We start from the raw sequence: 22694 nt of genomic DNA on the forward strand, positions 1-22694 counted from the left end.
CTTTTTGGAAATTCGGAGCCCCCCCCCGCTTTATTTATTCTCTCCTCCCCACTCTTTTCTCTCCCTCCCTCCCCAGCCAGGGCTCCCTTTCCCGCGCGCCCCATCTCCATCCCCATCTGCTGTTGCTGCTGCCCTGAGAGCATCTTTCATCCTGGTGCTGATGTTGCTGCATCTTTCTCGTTGCCCGGGCAACCGTCGCCGGGGACGGGGAGGGGAGGAGGCGAAAGGATGGAGGGAGAAGCCGGCGCGCGCCCCGGCTCGCGCTCGGATTGCTGCTGCTGCTGCCGCCGCCGCTTCTGCTGTTGCTGCTGCTGCTTCCCCCCCCCCCCCCAGCCCCTGTGTATCTGGGCTGCACCCATGCGCGCATGGAGGAGTCAGCTTGCGCCCACCGATGGAAGCAGAGGTAGGTGCAGTCTCTATGCAATCCCCCCCACCCCGCCTCCTCCTCCCTGTCTCCTTCCCTCTCTCTCTCTCCCATTTAAAAATCTTTAAAACTTTGCATATTAATATCTGCGCTTTGCATAAATCTCACCCGCTCTTTATTGATTGCAAAATGCTTAATGCAGCAGCTGGTCTATTGCACACACACACATACACACACACACAAGGCAGTCTATTCCTTTCTCTCTCTCTCTCTCTGTCTCCCAACACAGCAGCTGCAATTGTTCCTTGCAAGAGCTGTCTTTTTTCTCTCTCTCTGGCATTTTTTTCCGGGTGGTGTCTGAGGCTCAACGTTTAAGGAAAGGGACCCCCCAATTTTTTTTTTACAAAGCGGGGGAAATAATCGCGGAGAGATGCATAGATAAAAATGCAATTTTTTAAAAAAAGAAATAAAATGCAAAAACAAAACACAAATTTGATATAGACGGGCTTTGGAAAAAAAAGGCATTTTTATTCTTTCCAAAAGGAAGGCGTGGTGTTTTTTTTTCCTTGTTCCTTTTTTTTTTTGCAAGGGTAAAAACAGCATTTGCTGGCGGTTCGTCCCTTTTGTTGAACGGTTTGGTGGACGGAAGGACGCTTTTAAAATATTTTTTTCCTTGCATGGATGAAAAAAAAATCAAATCAAATCGGAAGACGGGGAAAAGCGGTGGAGGATTTTCTATAAATGTCTCTGCCCTCGGTGGCGGTGGCTCGGCTTTTGATGCTCAGGCGATGGAAGAAAGAAGGGAGGGGAGAAAGGATAAATAGGCAGAAGGAACCGGAGCACATATGGGGGGGGGCGCGCGATTTGTGTCGCCGGTGCTTGTGATTTTGGAAAGCGGGCACTGATTGCTCGGCAAATGTTTTGCAATATTTAATAATAACAACAATAATTTTACAATTTCTCCATTCCCCTCCTTCCCCGGTTGCACTGTACATTATTGGGAACTGCTGCTTTTTCTTCTTCTTTTTTTGCACGGAGTGGAGTGGGGGGGGAGCTTTTATTGGGACGTGGGTGTGTGGATGTATACCTATATATTTTTCCTGTCTGTTAATAAACACAAGTTGCCAAAAAAAGAGGGAACCGGAACGGTTTGGCTTGTCCGAACAACCGATGGGGAGGGAGCTAGGAAAAAGTGTGGGGTGGGTGGGGGGGTTGGAGAGAAGGTGCAATGGCCGAAGCGAGATGGGGAGGCAGAGATATCTATAACGAGAACCGGACTCTTCTTTTGTCTATGGAGGGGGGGGAGTGGAGGTGGAGGAGAGGCGAGGGAGCTAAGGAAGGGTGTTATTAATAATTATTAGCAGCCCATGGCAGCTATTGTTAGGTGGGGGGATATTGCGAGGGGCGGGGAGGGGGAGGTAGGGGAGATCTGGGGGTAGTGGGGAATGGGTGAAGAGGTCAGAGTTTGACTTGGCAGTGCTGTGGGGAGAGGACCAAAGTGGGGGGGGGGGACACACACAAGGTATTCGGGGAAGGTGCAAAGAAGTGTACCAAGGGGTGCATAGTGTGGGGTTAGGGGGGGAGAGGAAAGAGAAAAGGGGGAGTCAGTTTGAGATCAAGAGAAAGGAGCTGATGGAGGAAAGGGGGTAGCGTTGGGGCCGGGCTTGTGGGGCAGGGGAATTAAGGGGCATTGAGGCCCGAGGATGGAGAAAGTCAAAATATTGGGGGGAAGATTTGGTGTAAGGGAAGTAAGGGGGCATTTCTTTAAAGAAGGTGGCGCCAAAGAATGGCTCTAGGGGTGTGGCTGTTCCCTCCCGCCTTCCTGAACCCCAGATTTCCATCCAGCCCCCCTCTCCCCACTTCAGGCTTCGACACGGCACCCCTCCTTCAGGCCACGCTGTATATCTCCATTCCTGGGAGCATCCTCCTTTTGCAGTGCCTGTGATGATTTTTTTTTTAAATTCCAGGAGCCTTTTTGCATGGGATGGGGGGGAAGTTGGGTCAAAGTGGGTGACAGCCCACAAAAGCTCATAACAAACTACAAACGCTTATTAAGGTGCTTCGGGGCTTATTTTGCTGTGATTTTGGGGGGGGGGGGTCGGTGATGGCAATAGGTCTACTTCAGGCTCTTCCCACACCTCTTTCCCGAACCCTGGCATTGCCTGGTCCATTTTCTCTCCGCCTTGGCATTTCCTGCCGCAATTAGTTAATTGTAATAGAGGTCTAATAGAAATGCTTGTCGGGGGTGTTCTGGGGCAGGTAGCAGGGGAAAAGGGGCTTAGGAAGGGGGTGTCCTGGGGGTGGGCGCTTAACTGCACCCTCACAAATTTCACACGTTAGCCAACCTGAAGGGGGACCAAAAAAAAAGGGACTGATGAAAACTCCTGTGAAGTTTACAACCGTGTGGCGAAGTTTGCCACGCTGATTTCCCCCCACTTTTTGTGAGTGCAAAAATTTCACACACTGCATTTCTCACCCACCCCACTGCCCTGGTTGCTACGTCACAACATTGCTGCTGTGGGTTTTTTTTTTGTCCAGCCATTGTGTCTCTTTCTAAGCAGTGGCCTTCCTCAAAAGTAAACGGATCTTTACATAGGGATCTTCTGTGTCGTGTGGGATGAGGGAAAAGTGTATCTGGAGGACATTTGGCATGAGTCTAATTTGGGGGGGGGGGGAGGGAAGCCCCAAAGCATTTAATAACAACCCTCCCTTGTTAGGTTGCAACAGCCACTCTTGTGGGTGTAATTTCAGATTGTGTGTGTGTGTGTGTGCCCCTACAGGTGTACACCCCCCCCAATATTAATCTATTTGTCATACATGGGAATGTGCTATTTCCCTCATGTGTTGCATTCCCTTCTCCTGTTTGCATGTGTCAAGAGTAGCCATTCCCAGTATGAGAGACACACAACTTTTTTTTAGCGCACACAGAGCTCAACAGTTGAACACTTTTACCTCAGCTTTTCCGGAAATAGGCCTGCGCCTTTTGGGTTGGTCCTCACAACAGGACTGCAACGGCCACCGCTTCTAACAGAGATAAACTCTGGGACCAACTTTAGCATTCTTTCAACACCCTCATGTCACAACACCCAAGACCAAACCTTTTTGCACTTTGTATTAATTAATCGGGGAAGCCCTCATGCCCTTTGCTTCACAAAGGTGGATTAAAATCCCCTAACTGTCTGCAGGCATGGGTTGAAAGGAGAGGAAAAACTCTGAGCCCTTTATCACTCTGATTGTGAGTAAAACAGCATGATTAAAGGGCACAAAGAGGTAATTAATCTGCATTAAGTGATCTTGGGTATGCACCCTGAGTGTGTACTAGAGGGTGATTAAAGTGTATTAAGGGGTAGAGGCAATACATTATCCATCCTCCCCTTGTTGTTTGTGATGTAATTAGGTAGGCCCTTCTTCTAACAAGGCTTTTAACCCTAAAGCGTGCCCAAATTTTCCACAGCATGTAGGCTTCGAGTAGGTTTTCTCTGGATTCAAGAAGCGGATCAACCATTCAGCCTTGGGGTGCGCCACAGAAAATACTCCTTTTTTAAAAAAAGTGCCCATTTTGAATGCTGAGGCCTGGAGAAAAGTTGCACCCCACTCCATGGAGATACGCCTAATTAGGATAGGCCTGACTCCTGACATGTTGGACAGGCAACATCCCACTCAGATGTTCTGGGTTCCTTAAACTGAAGATGCATTTTGGGGTGATGCCCCCCCCCGACTGGGGTCGAGGAGGCAGTGGGGAGCTAGGATTCCTGACTTTGTGAGACCTAGAAATGGGCAAAGGGATGGCACACATCTCTGGCTGGGAGCCGCAAGCAAAGATCATACCTTGGCGCTTTGTTTTCCTAGACCAGGTTCTCACAATCATTTATATGGATAAGAATCCAAAACTCTTAAGTATTTGTCGAAGCAGGGTGTGGATGTGTGGGTTGTCTAAGCTTTTCAGCCGTTCTAATTGTGATTACGACCGATCCTGTATTAACAGGTGGGATATTGTATGTTAGGAGAACGTGCGTGTAGAAGCATGGTGCAGAATTGGGGTCCTCTTTTACGGCACACGTTTCTCAGTGGGTTTGCGTTTTGCTTACCTCCCGTGATTTCAGTGTATCTTTTTTTGTGCAGAAGTGCGGTTATGGCTCATTTCCTTTTTAACAGTGCGCATTACGGGCTAGGTTTGGAGGGGTTCTGTACGGGGAAGCACCCTCCGTTGTCGTATGTGCTGTGGGGTTTGCGCGATGGCTTGTATGTGCGTGTGCGGGCATGTATGAGTGTCTTTCTTTCTGTTGGGTGTGCATCTGTTGTTGTCAAGTGAGACCTCATTTCACTGCAGTGACCTTTTTTATTGCTGCTTGGTGGGTGTGTGCGTGTGCATTTGTATGCGTGTGCCTTGGTAACCCTTTCATTCCTGCAGAGCTTCTGCCCCTTCGCTTCCTCTACAGCTCACCCTGCTGGTTAGGCCCAGCTCTGGAGCCTTTCAAAAACCTGGCCTGTGAGTTCCTCCAGCAACCTGCTAGCCATTTATTTTATTTTATTTTATTTTATTTTATTTTATTTTATTTTATTTTATTTTATTTATTTATTTATTTATTTATTTATTTATTTATTTATTTATTTATTTATTTATTTATTTATTTATTTATTTATTTATTTATTTATTTATTTATTTTTGCTGCAGAGGTGCCCCTGTATGTCAACCCCATCACCTACCACTCTTTGAGCTTCCCGGTGCCCCCACTCAGTACCCCCATCGGTCTGGGGTCTATGTCAGCGTGACAAGATTTTGACCCCTGTACGCCCACTTTCTCCTACACCCAACATTAGGACGTTTAATTACATGTGTACAGATATTTTTCTCCATATCTCCCTGCACGGTCTGTACATTTCTCCTGTTCAGTGTTTCAGGCATTGCCTTTTATGCTAAGATCTTTTGCTGTACTTCTTCATTTATTTCTTTTAAAAAATGTTTTTTATTCCCCTCCAACGTTGACTTTATTCTTTTTTTCCCCATCTTTTTCCCTCCTCTTCCTATTAATGTTTCTGTCCTGCGCCTTGTTTCGCTATTCTTTCTTTAAATGATTCATTCTCTTTGATAAAGCCCCTCCAAATTCCATTCCCACTATCCCACTATGCAATAGCCCTCTTTGTCCAAATCATCTTTTGCCCTTCACCTCCTCCCCCCCCCCCAACCTTGAAGTCATATTTCTGTTGGGGACCTCCTTTTTTCTGTTTTCTTGAATCTAGGATGTGAGATGTAATGGCATGGTGATTTTTTAAAAATAAAAACACATACAGTGTGCTTTAAATATATATATATATTTATATATTATTGTTACATCAAAAGCCAGTCTTTAATTTAGCATTGTGGGGTGCAGTATCTACCCTAGTCTGAGAACTGAGAGAGATGACGCATTAATAAAGAATACTGATCCACAATTTTCCAATGGTACGTGAGAGCAGCCATTTCCTGGTCAAGAAAAGTGACCGCCAGCCAGCTCCATCTCGCCCGACAAAGAGTCCAGGTCATTTATTCCATGAATGTCACCTGGGGAGGGGGGGAAGAGGGGGAAGAAAGCAGTCATACCCTTCAGCCATCAAACACTCCATCCTTCCCCCCCCCCTTTTGCCCCACTTTGGTGTGAGTTTCGTTGGGAATTAGATGCTGCCCACCCCCACTCCTCCCCCAAATACACCTTTACTGTATTTTTCTCTGGGGGAGGGTGGCCAGAAGGCCAGTGTTGTGGCTGCTGTAAGGATCTACAGTGGAGGCAGGGAGAGAAAACCTAGGAGGAATCAGGGATCTGTTTGCTTTATCAGAAGCAAAACAGCCCCACACTCTTACCCAAGAAGAAAGAAAGAAGGCAGAAAAGAATCAAATAAAAAGGGTTTGCTCCTTCTCTCTCACCTTGAGTCTCTTGAACAGTTGGGGTTTTCTTTTTTAAAGAAAGACTCAGAACTAGAGAATCTCTGTGGATGAAAAAATATATAGGTATATAAACACACATAAAAGCAACTTTACATCTTAAAAGTGAAAAGCAGGCCCTAGTAGCAATTAGTAGAAATCCATTGTCGTTCTTATTACTGCTATATGACTAATCTATTGTGCACTCTGTGTAATTGTGTGACTAAGAGATCTATTTACAGATCAATGTATGTTAAATAGGAGGCAATCAATTTAATTATCAGTTTTTCTAAAATGTGATCCTTCTATTAAAGATTTATTTTCAAGTCTGTATGCTCCAACTATAAATGTAATGATCTCTTTTCAAATCTATAAGGGTAGTTATAAATTACTCCTACTAGAATGTTTTTGAAATACAGCAAGGAAAACATTGATTTTCCTGTAAATATAGTTATAGTTAATCCATAAACAGTAGATTTATTTGCAATTAGAAGTATGAAGCTATGGCTAACCTATGTGTTCCACAGTTCTAAACACAACCTTTTGTAACTGTATATATTGCGATTATTATTTCACTTATAGAGCACAATTAAAGGTTTATTTGCAAAGTCCCTCTGTTTGCTTCTGCTTATCAATATTATTTTATCCATGTTATGCAAATATTCATACCTGCCCTAAATAACAGGTACTTTGTTTGAGATCACTATGTCTATAAAATTATAGATGCTTTAATAATATTGCTAATTATGATAATTATAAAAACTAGTCAGCTCTATGTGTCATTCCACATTTGAAACTCTTGTTTTGAGTGTCTGTAAATTCATTTCTCAATAATAGAATCAGTCAGTAAATACTTTTTATCTGTATCAATAATACATTATATCTATTTCCAGAATATGGTTCAATAAATATAAAGGGATCGATTTATAAACCTATAAATAATATACATCTCTACATTGCGTCCTTCATTTTCCATTATAGCAAGAGCCCTTCAAAGCACTTATTCAGTGTAAAAGGACTGTTTGTGAAACAGGCGATCTGGCCCGTTGGCTTTCTTTTTAAAAGAGCTTTATCAGGAGTAAAGTGCTGGGCCATAAATAATAACTCTGTTTCTAAATAAGTTTGCATAGATTTGCATAGATATTTTTAGATGCAAGCAAATTATATAACTAAGAAAGACTTTCCCTTTCCTGCTAGATTGTGGCATAGAAGGAAGGATGATTCTATCTCGTCATTCCCTTTTATTTTTGTCTAAGTACTCTGCTGTAGTCAAATTAAGTGAAAATCATAATCTGTTATCATAATAGCTCAGATATTATCTGAATGATGGTTGGAGAGATTGTTTATCAGCAAAACTAATTTTTTCTTCTTTGAAATATATACACAAAAATGTAACAACTATAGGTGTTTGTAAATATAAAGCTATAGTTGATCAATCCGTAAAAGAAATATAAAAAGCCACGTCATACAGGTTTCAACAGATCCTTTCAGATTTGTGATATTGCCCTGGTTATTCTATTGAACAGAATTTTCAAAAATTAAAAATAGATGTTCTTTCTTTTGCTTACTGGCATGATTAAGATTTTTTGGAAATATTGAAACTTGCTAAATACCTTATACTGTAGTCAAAGAAACTGAGGCTTCTGTTATGAATTCAAACGTCAGTAGGTGTACATGCAAATAAATATTCTTCAGCACTCAAAATAGAATTTTATAATTAAGAACCGTTTTAGAAATTACAAATTATTGCTCGGATTTTTATCACCAATCGTGGCAAAACAAATTTTCAAAGTTGTAAAACTGGTATTTTTTCCATCTCATACAGCGGAGTTATTCTTTTAATTATTCCAATAACGTTCAGTGCGAAAAGGGATCTTCTGATAGTTTTCAAGGTGGATGTCCTGGTTCTGGCACATAGCTGGCGATATGTAGATATTGGAGTGATTTTAAATTTTTACTACTATTATTATAATTTCAACTTCAGTATTTCCCCATTAGTGTGAAGCAGCCGGACCAGAATGAGTGAAATTCAGCATTCCATAGTTTAGTAGTAAAGCAAGCAATGTGAAAGGTGCATGGAGAATTCTGATAGTGTTTTCTTTTAATTGAGGGGGACCTACGCATGTTTTGTCGTCTGCATTCTCCTTTATAGAATTAGTTACTCCCCTCAGCCCAGCCCAACAATCCCACCATCCAAACGACACCCTGCGACTTTAGAGACTGCACGGTTGGACGTTCGGCTGCTCACGCTGGGAAGGCAACCAGTAGGTTAAATTTCTCTGCAGCTGTGAAGACCGCCACCTCATCTCAGAGGAAGGAAATAGCCTCCATGTTCTGAACAATGATGAACATTAATGGAATCTAGCATAGAAAGCAAACAGGATTGTTGTACTCCATGTTGGAGAGGTGCTTGTATTTCAGCTGCATCTGTGGTTTCGCAAAGGCCCTGTGCAGAAACCTGTGCTTAATTCGGATGCATAAAATACTTTGCCTCTTGCCTTTTCTTTTACAAAGAACAATTCACCGTGTAAGATTGTTGAGCCAGCGGTGATTGGGTTTTAACAAAATGGAGGCCCAACAGCAACCACCCATTTCGTCCCTTGTCTAAAATGACAGTTGATCCACGCCGCCTATATAGGTTGCAGTTCGTTTGTGGTGAATGAGGAGACGTGAGTGCTCTTCCCTGAGCCCTGATCGCCGATGGGTTATATGACATTGTGCTGCATTTTTTGGTAGAGTTTGTAGTGACATGTCCCATTGATTTTCTAACTGCTATCCTGGACAGAAATAAACATGGCTAACCACCCATAAGGGTTGTGTGTTTGATCCAGAGACTTTGCTCTGTTCCTTATTGTTTTGTTGACAAGTTGAAGTGAAAACTTCTTACATCAAAGCCAATTTAACATTTATTCACATAAGCAGGCCAGGTAGAGTAGGATTTTTCACATTTAGTTATGCCGTAGTTACGGTAGCAAGCCTTGTACAGTATATCTACCTCCACCAGTGGTCCTGGTGTGGAGCAGAGATTTAACATTACATCCCAAATCTGAATGGGCAGATCACTTGGTGAGTAGCAGTGAATTATACCCCCATGTCCTATTTTAAATATGGACTAAAATATATTCAAAGTGGTTCCTAGATTAAATCAAGCCTGAACTTCCTCTGGAGGCTAAAAATGATGAAATGGAGGCTGTCCTACTCTGGGCACATCATGAAAAGGCAAGACTCTCTGGAAAAGACAATAATGCTGGGAAAAGTTGAAAGCAGCAGGAAAAGAGGAAGACCACATATGAGGTGGATTGATTGCATAAAATGAGCCTTGAGTTTCCAGAGCTGAGCAAGGTTGTTGAAAGCAGGGTCTTTTGGAGATTGCTCATTCATTAGGGTTGCCATAAATTGGAAGCAAGTCGACAGCTGATAACAGCAACAAAATCTCTTACTCCAGATTGATCCCAGTGCGTCTAGATTGTGAAACAGGAAAAAGCTTTGTTTTGCCTTGCAAATAATCAGCAGACTTGATACATCTGTATTTTGTTCTGTACAACATGGGGAAGATGTCTATATTAAACATTTTGAGCATTGCAACATTTTGATTCAGAATGCAATAGGATATCCTTGCCCTTTTAAAATTTGTTTTATGTTGCCTGTTAGAAAATCATTGTTTAAAAAGAACTGTGGTGGATTGAATTTACTACTAATAAAAACTTTTTAAAAAGTAACTCTTCAGGGAGTTGTGGTCCAAGAAAAGTATCTTTGCAAACAACAACAACAACTTTGCGGATTGTTATGACTGGAAATGGTCCATGGTTTATTTTCCAAATAATTCCATGTTTCAAAAGTTGTGTTTACATTTTTAAACACAAGACTGAATCAATAACTAGTTTGCTTTGTATCTATTTCCCTTCCCTTTCCTATTATCAATTTCTCTTCAAAAAAATCTTTATTATTCATGTTTAAAATGAGTTTGATAATAGAAAGATAAGAATTGAGGGGGCAAAGCCTGTCTCCAAATAAAAATTGATAGGCTGGGAGCAAGTTCATTAGAATCACCTAAATTTTAAAATATTTAAAATAAATGTTAATATTAAAGGTAATAATACAAACATTGTCAATGTTCTTGAAAATTAATCCACATGAATCAAATATTCTGCTGTTTGGAGCAGATCATAATTTTAACCGTAAAGATGTCTTGGGAGGGTGGAGAAATTAGTTTCCCCCCCACTTTTTAACTACCCTGATTTTGACTATGCTTCTGTTTAAAGAGTTTTAATAGTAAATTAATATTAAGTAATCTTGAATATGCACCAACCTCAGGGAAGGTTAAAGTTCATACAGTGGACCCTTGACTTACAGACGGCTTGACTTACAGACTTTTTGAGTTACAGACGTCTCTGGCCGCAAAATGTAGGTTTGACTTGCAGACTGAGATTTGACTTACAGACCAGAAAAAAACCAAAATGGAACAAAAACGGCCTGTTACGGGATTAATCGGTTTTCAATGCACTATAGGTCAATGGAGACTTGACTTACAGACTTTTTGACTTGAGAACCGCCTTCCAATACGGATTAAGTTCTCAAGTCAAGACCCCACTGTAATTATAACATTGTGTATTTATCCACTGTTTTTCCAAAGTGCTTCACCTTTAAATAATACCTTTGATTTATTCTCTTCTCAGTTAAATGGCAGAACGAATACCACAAAATACATGGCACAGCGAATTTAATACAGATCAATTCTTTGCACATTTCAGTTGTACTTTTTCCTTACAGTAAGGCAATGAAATCATAAAAAAGTGATTCCTTCCACCATTTCTGTGTCTACTCATGAGTATATATTAGGGCCTGCAATCTGTGTGGAGATTCTACATGCAGAACTAGGGTGATAATTATTGAAAGTTAGTTCATCGGTAGTACTGTAAATGGTTGTGCCCGCTTGTAAATAACCAGGCGGGCCACTGCAATTTAAAATCACTATGATTCCTCATTTGCCCCTTATTTTCAGGGGCACTGTTTATTTTAAAAGATTATTCTGGAACGTAATGGCTTCTCTGTCCCTGATGGTTGATACTTTCCGAAACAACCAGCCTGAAGAGCAAAAACGAAGCAGAATAGGTGAGACAGTATAAAGAGAATGTTAAAAAAAAAACCCTGAATGTAATGGCAGATTAAAATCCCAGTCTTTTAAAATGTGATAGGGACATGGGGAAATTGGCTATATACATAGAGAGAAATATAGGCAACAATGAAAAGTACAGTTGAGAAGAGGCTTTGCAGAAATGGCGAGCCGATGTTTTTACGAGAAGGACAGACGCTCTGGTAAATGGGGTATACGTGTCTGTGGGAGATTAACCATTATTACATCCATTCTGGACAAAGCTATCCTGTTCATAGGGCCATTATTGTCTTTACGTTGCGACTGTGCATTGGGCTCCTATTAAAATACTCCATACTTCAGAAAATGGTAGCTGTTTCTTCGTCACATGTCATGCGAACAACAGCTGTGTCTAGAGTTGCCACAGTTTTTTCTCGACAGAGGTGTTATGTCTTTATAAACTCCAGACAGAGAGACAGCGAACCCACATAGGCCCCATGTCTGTATTGTCATGGTGCGGTTCTGAATATTGTGGTGATACTAATGGTAGAGTATCTCCCTCAAGGGGGGTGGGGAAACGACCATGTTTCCTTTTGTGAGGAAATCTAACTTCTGCCTGTAAGCTTACACAAACAAACAAAACAAGAAAGAAAGACTGGATATATTCTATCAAGTCTTGTTTGGGTCTTGAAAACGGTATTTGAAAAGGCACTTCAAAATACCTGTGTGGCTACAGCTGAAGGAGGAGTGTGAGGCAAGACCACATGAAAGTATGTGCACCAAGTATTTGGGAAATGAATAAACACTTCTGTTGTTTTTCCCAAATACTTGATCCACAAACTTCCATATGGTCTATCCACACACACCTTCCTCACACTTACCACAGTTTTGTTAAAACACTTCCGTTCTTCAGGTATTGCTCAGTTTTCCTTTGGAGAAAAATGGAAATGCCCTCATATTTCTTTTATGGTTATGATAATGCTCTTTTTAAAATGTGCTAACCAAAATACACAAGACATTTACTTCAGCTTACTTACAGTTACAGTAACACAATAGTAAAGGAAAAGGAAAATTTTAAAAACCTAAATAAAAAAGACACACTTATATACTCTTGTGCTCCCTTCACCGCTTGAGAGAGTTTCTCTATTCACACATCAAATTTTATAATTAATTACCCCTATTTTAACATCCAAGAATTATTAACACAGCTCCCTCCATTATATCAGACTGAACATGCTTGTACTGTGGTAAAAATGAACTATAGCAAGCCTTGAACTTCAGTGGTTCAAAATGCCTGTGAGGATGTTCAAACTACCGTTTCCATTCATGATAGTTTAGTGTGTGGTCTGAACCTTAAACTGTGGTTAAAATGTTAAACTATGGCATGTTTAAAGCAGCTAGATTTGTAAGCTGGTTCTGCACAGCTACTTCACTCTGTAGGCAGAGTTCATCAAGGCCTCTCTCAAAGATAACTATGTTCATACAAGGTTCTGTATCTATTTGAGTGTTTATCTACCCCTGTGAAAGCAGATTATTTGTAGTATTCAGAGATGCCCCTTTTCCTTCAGAAAGCAGGGGAAACTCTGCCTGTTTGGACTGCCTTCAATCCTCCATGGGACTTCTGTCATGCGAATTTGGTCAGATTTGTGTTTCATTCGCTTTTTGACCTGCTTCAGACTGTGTACAGATGTATGTTTAGCCACTTGGAGAATCATATGGAGTGGAAAGGCAGTATAGAAATGTAATAAATAAATATACATGCTCGCCCAGAACATTCATTTATTTATTTATTTATTTATTTATTTATTTATTTATTTATTTATTTATTTATTTATTTATTTATTTATTTATTTATTTGTAGGCCGTCTTTCTCCCGACGAGGGCACTCGAGGCGGGTAAAATACAGAATGTATAATGCCTTTTGGCTGACGACAGTAGAAGCTGTCTGAAAGCAATCTGCGTTTCTCCATCGTTAAAAAACAACAACAAAAAGGCAGGTCTTGAGGGGATTGGGTAAGATTGACGTGAGTGCATCGTTGTGTTCATAGAGGTATGCAACAGCCTTTTTGAACCCGAAATCTTCCAGTTGCTTTGACCTATCTCTCCCATTCTCCCCAGCTCACATATCCTGTTGAGTGTGCGATCTGAGAGGAATGAGAATCAACATATTTAAGACAGCTAGTTTGGAGAAAAGCAGCTGTGAGGTATCAAACGTGGTTCTAATTCCCACTGAGCCATGAAACGTACCAGGTGACCTCGGGTAGGGGACTGTCTCTCACCTGAGGCTACCTAACAGAGTTGTTGTGAGGATAAAGAGGGGAGGAGGAGAGCCACGTTGAACTCACTGGAGAAGAGCCGAGATCAAAATGTTATGGACAGTGCTTCTGATTGGCAACGTTGACCTTTGCTTAGGTAATGGTTGACTGCTGGATGTATTTTAAGCATGCCTGCTAAGAGAAATCCCTCTTACTCCTTGCAAGGCAGCTGGCCATACGAAACATGCATTTAAACATATACTTAAATGCCTTGCTACATGAACAGATTGATTAACACATGTAGCTGCCACTTTCTGGCTAGCATGTTTTCAAAAACCACAATGTACATGAACCCATCATGTCGATGCCTCCTCGGGGACTTGCCCGAGGTCACTCACCTAGCTTGTAGCAGAGAAAAGGAGCTAACCTAGACATTTCACCCCCTCAGACCTGTGCTTGTGGCTCTTTGCATGATCTGTCTCACCCCATGCATCTTTAATTAAAACAAAAAACGAACCTGAAACTCCAACCAGCAAACTTTTCAGGTCTGGGCTTTGTCAGGTCTCGTATGTGCAAAGGGAATTTTGATGTTGGGGTGGGAGGCATGTTTCTTCAACTTAACAGTTTTGTTAAACATTGAATTTATTTATTTATTCATTTATTTATCCATACCACCCTTCCTCCAAAAGATGAAGGAACATTCACAGCACCCTTGTAAGATAGGTGTGGGATATTGATTGGCCCTGTTTTTTTCCAGTGAATTATGTTGCAAAGCAGGGATTTTGAGGTCCTGGCGTTAAGTTTTGTACTCTGAACCATAGCGAAGAACACTAATATGTTAAAAGGCTGTCAGTACGCAATATAAGCTTAGGGTTTCAAACACTGGTTTTCAGAATTTCAGGAACCCTTTCTATTTTATTTTATCTAGAATTTCTAGGTAGGTATACGTGTAAGTTTCATATCTGTTTGTATTGAGTTGAGATTTACCAAAAAGTTGCAAAATTATAATGTGTAGGAGAAAGTAAAACTGGGAATTCACCTTTTCTGTTCGTAGAGATGAATGAGAATTCTGTTTCCTGCTTGTTTGTTTGTTTGTTTTTTCAATCAAGATGTACATGTGAGAGGAAGTGAAACTGACACATATTTCCAGATCCTTGAGATAAATTAGTGTTTTGTTTTGGTTCATTTTTGGTCAGAATTTACCAAAATTTGCAAACTTTTAAGGTGGGATGAAGTGAAGCTGATATATGGTTTTATGGTACATGGCTACTTCAGGTAACACAGTGACTGGTGCATCCATCTAAACTGATAGAATGACGTGGCAACACAGGGAATGCTATTTAACAGCTGGATGAGATAAGAGAAGGTCACAATTGGTGGACAAGATGGCTTTCAGCCATTTTCTTACTGAGGAAATGATTTAGAAAATGATTTGGGAGGAACCTGAAATAATTTCTGGGTTCCTCCAAGCTGATCTTGAAAATACAATTTGATTTAGGGGGAATAACCAATTGCTTACACGTGTATTAACTTCAGAGGCTCTTTCTGTTTCCGGTTAAGGCTGCTGAAGTACTGCTGTTTTTGTTTGCTTTACCCTAACATGGAGCAGTGGCTACTCTATATTCTCCGGCACTGAATAAGGGATTTTGAACATTCAGCTTTTGAGAGGCACTACGCCACCCATCAAAACCTGCTTTCCTAGACAGAATTTGCTAACAACAATCAGTATGAAATAACTATTCCAGATATCTTCCTAACAATTGTTAACTTCCTAGCAGCAGATTCTCAGGTAAAGCCTCAATTATATTTTCATGTACACAGCCAGATTTGTTAAAGAGTAGGTTTTCAGGAACATAGGAAGTGGGCTTATCCTGAATCAGAGCATTGGTCTGTCTTGCTTAGTTTGGTCAGCTCTGCCTAGTAGGGATGGTCCCTGGGATTGCGGGCTGATTTTTTTCCTAGCTCCACTAGAAGATCCTTGGTCTCCCAAATGGGTACTAACCAGGTCTAATTCTGTTTTGCTCCGGCAGCCCTATGAGATCATGTGTGTTCAGAGTAGTAAAGCAGTGGCATTCTTCTTCAACCTTGCTGTCTTTCTTAAATGGGTAGGAATGATAAACCGTGTCGGAAGTGATGGGTATCAAATCAGGAGGTTGATCATTCTTGTAGAATAATTATTTTAACATTAAAGAGAGTGCCAAGAACAGCTGAGCGTATTGGGCACTAAAATGCAACGTAGAAATGATGAATACTAATATTGATCTTTTTGTATGCCCCCTAGGATGGTGTTATCAGGTCTCCCAGCTATTAAAAGCAAAGAACCTCTGTTCATATATAGATAGTAAAGCTTTCATCAGAAACACCGTTCCTCACTTTCTGTCTTTCTCCGGAGAGGAAATGGCAACTCGTTTTCAAGGAGACAAAATCAATGTTCTCCTCTCTGTGCAGGAGGGATTGTTTTCAAACTTCCTAAGCTCGCTAGCGTTCCCCAAGAAGGGGCACAGCTTTGCAGCTGCCGTTTGCATCTTTTTGAAGGAGGTCTGATTCCCAGTTGTGGAACAGTTGAGATGGCTGATTTTTCTTATAATTGCTTTTCTCTTAGCCACAAATGTTACTCACTTAAAAAAAAAAAAAACAGCATTATGCGGCAGTCTTTGACTCATTCATTGGGCAGCTTCACCGGCTGATTTTATAGATTATGTCCAAACTCCTGGACTGTAGTAACAATGGATGTAGATTTTCTCTAGTGCCTGCAAGTTATTGCAGTGCACGATCCAGAGGCTACAAGAGAGAGTTGTCTTGATCACAAACCCTGCCTTTGCATCTGGTGCCATCTGTTCCAAAGCGTGCAGTCCAAATTATTCCTCCAAGATAGTTCTAGCACGGGGCAGCGCAAAGTTTTCCAGAGGACGACTTAGGGAAGGAAATCCGAGATAAGAAATCATGCCTTGAATGACGTGCCACCAAAGCTGTTTGTCTCAACCATCATTCCTTTAACATCCGTCTTTTATCTTTTATCTGGCAGCCAGGGGCCCAGATGATTCCTGCCCCGTTTTATATATGGGTGCCAGGGCCATACAGAGCCAGAAGGCACCTTGGAGATTTTTTCAGTTTTGTTCAACGAAGAAGAAAGTGAGGGAGACTGCAAAGTATTACTGGGCTGGGAAAGGATTTGCCTAACGTTTGGATGGCTGTCTATTCCTTAAATTTGTCACAAGAATTTCGGCTTTCCCTGACGGTGGAAACACAGTGTCACATACATTTTCCTGATCTGGCCGTTTGTTTCCCTGTCTGCGACAATTAATGTGTTCGGCTTTCATAACTTCAGTACGACATATCCTCTACCAAATTAGGTTCTCCAGGACAAAAAGCACAGCAGAGACGGTTCCCTAATTTGTCCACATCACTCTTTCGCATGTGCTTCCTGTTACTGGCATAATAGTGGGTCCACGGCTAGGCTGATCTCTGCAGTAAACCTTTGCAAATGAAGACAGGTTGCAATGGACAACCTGCCCATTTGGTTAGCTTTGGTGGAGGAATTGCCTTCTGGGTGCTCGCTGCTTTATTTGCCCGGTTCTAGATTCTTTCAAAAGCACTGTATGTTAAGGCAATGCTATTTATTTTATTTATTTTATTTGATTTGTATCCTGCCCATCTGGTCTATACGACCACTCTAGGTGGCTATTCAACTCAGGACGTGGTGGCGCTGCAGGTTAAACCGCAGAAGCCTCTGTGCTGCAAGGTCGGAAGACCAAGCAGATTTAAGATCGAATCCACACAACGGAGTGAGCTCCGGTCGCTTGTCCGAGCTCCTCCCAACCTAGCAGTTCGAAAGTATGTAAATGCGAGTAGATAAATAGATACAGTACCACCATGGTGGGAAGGTAATGGCGTTCCGTGTCTAGTCGTGTTGGCCACATGACCATGGAAACTATCTACAGACAAATGCTGGCTCTACAGCTTGGAGACGGGGATGAGCACTGCGCCCTAGAGTGGGACACAACTGGACTAAATGTCAAGGGGAACCTTTACCTTTACCTATTCCACCCGGTGACTCCCTTGATGTGTCCAGCCATTCTCAACGGAGGCCATGTGGCCCCCTCGGGCCCCCCCGGCACATTTGAAGAGGGTTACTGACTGGAAACAGTTGTTCACACACCACCTTGTAAGGTTTTTGTTATGCGACTTAAGACAATCCTGACTCGCCTTGTATTTCTTTCATATTGTGTTTATGGCTGTGGCCAAAATAAATACAGCTACAATTCCCACCATTGTATAGCTGATGCTTGGATGGCTGGGGATCGTGGAAATTGTTGTCCAGGGTGTCAGGAGGGCACTGGGTAGGAGAAGACAGGTACAAGAGCTGCCAAATTGTGGATCAGGAGGAGCAAGTGGAAGCATGGAAAGCTTCCCCATGTTGGAGTGCTTTTCAAAGGAGGCTTGGATCTTATCCTGCAGATGTAAGGGAGGTTGGTGGAACAGAGATACAACAGATTTCACCAATATTGCAATGACGTAGCATCAAGGTTAAGAGAGTAAAGAAACGTTGTGGTTTCTGTGAAAACTGTGAAGCAGCACAAGCCAAAAGTTAACACATCATAGAAGCATCCCCCTCCCCCAGCTTTTTTGAATGGCATTTTCCTTGAACTTTTGAAAGGCGGTGTGTAAGTGGGTTAAATAAAGATAAAACCATGCTAGGAATAAAAGTGGCTGCAGCAGTTCAGTATAAGGCTCAACTCATTTTAGTTGGGAATTAAACTCAGTGTTCGGAAATGGTGCTGTTAGGTCAGAGAAGGACTGCAGGCTTCGAGAAGAGTCTCCAAACAACAGAGATCTCATCAAAAAGAGAAGATGGGCTTACAGAACCCCATCCTCATCCCTGACACGGAATCCGGCCCTAGGTAGAAAGCATGGGCTATCTTGGCGACAATAATGGTCCTTCCTGATCAATAATACATAATGAACACCACATCATTAAATAATTCATTGACAGCAAATAATTTCTGTGCCCTGAGGAGGGGAAGAAAAGCCATCTCTTTAGTGCCCCACTGGGCCAGCCTTGCGGTTTGCAGTGATTAATTAGTTTTATTTCATAATTAGCCCCCATCCTACTACCCCCAATAGAAGATTCCCTTGCAGAAAAACTAGCTTTGAAACCCTCGGGGGCTTGGCAGGAAAGAAAACCGAGAAAAGCTTGCAGTGTTCCTGACGGAAATCCTTCCTTCCTTCCTTCCTTCCTTCCTTCCTTCCTTCCTTCCTTCCTTCCTTCCTTCCTTCCTTCCTTCCTTCCTTCCTTCCTTCCTTCCTTCCTTCCTTCCTTCCTTCCTTCCTTCCTTCCTTCTCTCCCCTTAACTTTCTTATACAGTATATATTTGTATGTCCCTTGTCATATATCTTTTTTATTTGTTTGCTTTATAAGGTGCTTTCTTTCTCCCCCCCCCTTTTTTTCTGCATTTTGTTAAGACTGCACAGTTCTTTAAAAGAAGGCAACAAAAGAACCACCAGGCCTTTTGGCAGGGACTTCTTCTCCTTCAAAAGTTACGCACATAATTTTTATATAAGCATTGCCAAAATGAGATGCAGCAGGAAGCAAATGGTCTGTGTCTTCTGGGGTGCATCCCCCCCCCACTCAGACCTAGAATTTGGGAGTCCTCTTTGCTACAGAAGATCTGACAACGATGTGGCCATTCATGAAGCCCTATGGCCAGTATCCTATTGCCAGTGCAAACCCATTGACTCAGTGTGATTTACATAAGCGTTACCTTTTTCATCAATTGAGTCAGTGGATTTACTCTGGTTGGGATTAGCAATAGGGTATTGTGCGTTTTCCAGTTCTGTTTTGTGTTTTACTGGTTACCAACTGAATTATCTAATCTGAATAGTAGAGGGGGGCAGCATCTCTTCTAGACATTGCATTCCAAGGGCAGAGTAAAGTGGGGGAGAAGCCCAGCAGAACTGGAATCTTGAATGAGGTTTTTCTGTTGCTATTTCCACTGAGCTTTATTTCGCTTTCCAAACTTTTGGTCAGAAAGATATTTGCAGGCCGCAGAATCCCGACAGATATATTTCAGTTTCTGCTTCAACCACTCGTTCCCGCACACCTCCCCCACCATCGGGTCCTTTCCCAGGGCGTGGATCTCTTTTGCTTCATTTCCACTCCCCCCTCCCTGTGCTCTCCTGATGCAGTTGGGCTGTAACTGGATTCTGCTAACCGGATTTCTGAAGCAGATTTTCACAGGTTCAGCAATTCCCAACTGGGGATGGTGGGCTGGCTGTTCAGTTCTTCAGTTCCCCCAGCCCCATTTATTCAGGTCCAGCAATTTTGGCAGTAAGGAAGGGGTGAGGAGGGCGAGAGGAAGAAAAGATTATGGCCGACTCTTCTTTCTTAAGGATGGGACTGATCCAAGGAGGAAGCATTTTTCCGTCCTCTGACCTGTTTTGTGTCTTCTTGGTGGCCTTGATGTGAGACGTGTAGGAAAGCAGGGAAGTGGTAGAAACTGTTTGAAATGGGATACTGTGGCTGAAATCTTGTTGCTTAGCATGTTATGTGCCAACTAAAGTAGACTTATGAAATCACTGGGGATTTGCTGGGTCAAATCCTCCGTAAATTCCATTGATTGAATGGGCCTACTCTAGCTGTGACTTACCACACTAAGCAACAGGATTTTAGCCAGTGCATGTAAAACAACACAGCTGAATACAACAATATAAGAATGCAACCACTAATAGACCTATTCTGACAAACATGCACATCCTCTACTTCAGCAACACCTACAGAAACCAACAGAACATGTGGAATAATTTACACCACTAATTTACACCAAGCTGGTAAATGTGTACACAAACATGGCAAGCTTTTTGAATGTGCAAGAATCTAATTTTTAAAATGTGGATGGAATGGATTGCTTACTTCTCCACCCACTCCAGGAATCTTAATAATGCTGTAGATAAATTCTGATGCACCAATGCATCTGTGGTGCTAACCCAGGCAATGAAGCTTTTTGAGTGTGGCTGCTATAAGAACATGCAAAGAATCTGGCTGTACTGTGTTTGGTTAACTTCATTGAATGCACAGCAGCCAGCCTCTTAGAAGTCCACAAGCAGGATAGGAAGGTATTAGCTTTCACCTTTGTTACGGGCATTTTGATGGTTTTTGGTCTCATCCAGCAAGACAGCTGCCCCATCCTTATGCAGTAAGCGCAGTGACCACCGTGTCTCAAGATTTTCACTGTTGTATCCCTGTCCCCTTGTTTAGTTCTCCATCACTGGAGACACAAAATTACATCTTTTTCCAGAGAAGTGAGGAAACATTTCAGAAACAGTGGTGCTCTGCGACACATTTTCACCTCTGTCAAGCAGGTTGAGTTGGTTTTTCTATGTACAATAGGAAAACCCTACTAAACCTGTTCTACCAGCAGTGGATGTAGTACAAAATAAATGTGCTGACGGCAGGGAGAGATGCAAATTCCAAATCAATTTCTCTGAAAAGTAGACGGAACAATTTGAACAATTATTTCATCTATAATTTCAGGAAAAAAGGACAATAGAAGAATAAAATAATGACCGTACAGATTGTTGCTTTGGAGAGGTAATAACAGATGCCCTAATGCTCTTCCTCAGTCTTCCTTATTCCTTCCTTTCTGTTCCTTGCAAGGTCCATGAATTTGCCTGTTTTTGTCCTGGTGCCAGCCTGTCTGCATTTTTCACGGGATGTACATCTTTCTGCTTGTACGCTTTGACGCTCTGTCTGCCTGGGAACTCCCTGGCTGCCTGCCACTGATTTGGTTCCAATTTTATTCTCTTCTTCCTTAGACCTTGGCATATTTTGCGGCTGGTGGAAGCACCCAAGCCCCATCACCAATCATGTCCCGAAGCCATTATTCCTCCTCTGCCCTTCTGACCTTTACCAGGATGGTTTCAAATTCATATTTATGGGGTCACAAGGTGGAAGTGGGGGGAGGAGGGGCATGCCGGGCAACACAATGGGATCTAGGGCAAACATGACCCCCGCACATACATTACAAGCCATATGGACACCCAAACTAGTGCACGCAACCTCCCTCTCCAATCATAGTATGCACTCCTTCAACTCAATCCAGCAGTATACAAGTTCTGCGCAGCAGCATTTTTCTCGGGATTAAAGTTTCCGAAGTGGATTGTGCCTGCGTTGTCCTCCCTCACAAGTAATACATAAAATCGGCGTGATTCGTTAAGACAAGGGCCACAGTTGCTGCAGATGGCAACTTAAAATCCACTGCCCGTTGCGTTCCATTTTGTGGTGAATTGCCTTGTTCCTTTCCCCCAGCACGTTGTATGCTGTAGTCATATACTGAACACTGCATGCAAAGGCCAAAAGTGAAGCACAGGCGATGTCTGTGTGCATGGAAACTGTATTTAAGGCCAGGGATGTTGGTCGTCTGAAGGTTGGCCATTGGATTTTATCTGGTGGCTGTGTACAGTGTGTTGCAGTATAGGTGTAAGAGTGAGATAGAAATGTTTGGATCTCATAGAAATCATAAAGCTGCTATCAGTTGAGACTTCTGCAGTTTATGTGGACTCTTTCCTCACCAGTTTCCAGATCTTAGGTTGATAATGCATACATTTAAATAAAGAGATGTGTTTCTTCTCTGCATATGTGTGTGTGTGTGTACACACATAGACATACATACATACATACATACATACATACATACATACATACATACATACATACATACATACATACATACATACATACATACATACATTATTGGGCAGATCTCACTACTTGCTAATCTGCATCAAATCACCAACCCATTATAGTACAGTAGTAAGAAGTCTTACGGTGTGTCTGACCCTAGTTGACAGAATGTGATCCCACAAGAAAAGTGTATTGCCACAAGCATTATCAAACCTGTATTTTCTGGGGCTGGCATTTGGATGATTTGAGCGTCCAACCCCTGGATGCGTGTCAGGATGCGACAATGCGGGTTGTGAATAACTGTGTGTAGGGGTGCATGTGGTGAGATAAAAAAATATCGGTAGGTGACTAAGCAGAGATGATGTTATAAACTGGAAGGGAAATGGTAGTTGTTTTTTTTTCCT

The 22694-nt window shown here is 42.1% G+C and overlaps 1 protein-coding gene and 1 long non-coding RNA gene across 2 annotated transcripts in view; one reads left to right on the forward strand and one right to left on the reverse strand.

Moving 5' to 3' along the window:
- The first annotated feature begins 285 nt into the window (after positions 1-285).
- Positions 286-22694, forward strand: part of POU2F2 (POU class 2 homeobox 2) — a 107675-nt gene continuing 85266 nt past the window's right edge. The window contains exon 1 of the mRNA XM_072980314.2: positions 286-403. The gene's annotated coding sequence lies outside the window, so the exon portion shown is untranslated. The remainder of the gene's footprint in view (positions 404-22694) is intronic.
- On the reverse strand, positions 4881-10438 carry LOC110086754 (uncharacterized). Its single transcript, XR_012081156.2, has 2 exons — positions 6267-10438; positions 4881-5906 (listed from the first exon to the last, which is right to left on the reverse strand). It is a non-coding gene; the product is annotated as an uncharacterized LOC110086754 (long non-coding RNA).

Source organism: Pogona vitticeps, chromosome 9 (assembly GCF_051106095.1).
Source record: "Pogona vitticeps strain Pit_001003342236 chromosome 9, PviZW2.1, whole genome shotgun sequence".
Taxonomy (NCBI): domain Eukaryota; kingdom Metazoa; phylum Chordata; class Lepidosauria; order Squamata; family Agamidae; genus Pogona; species Pogona vitticeps.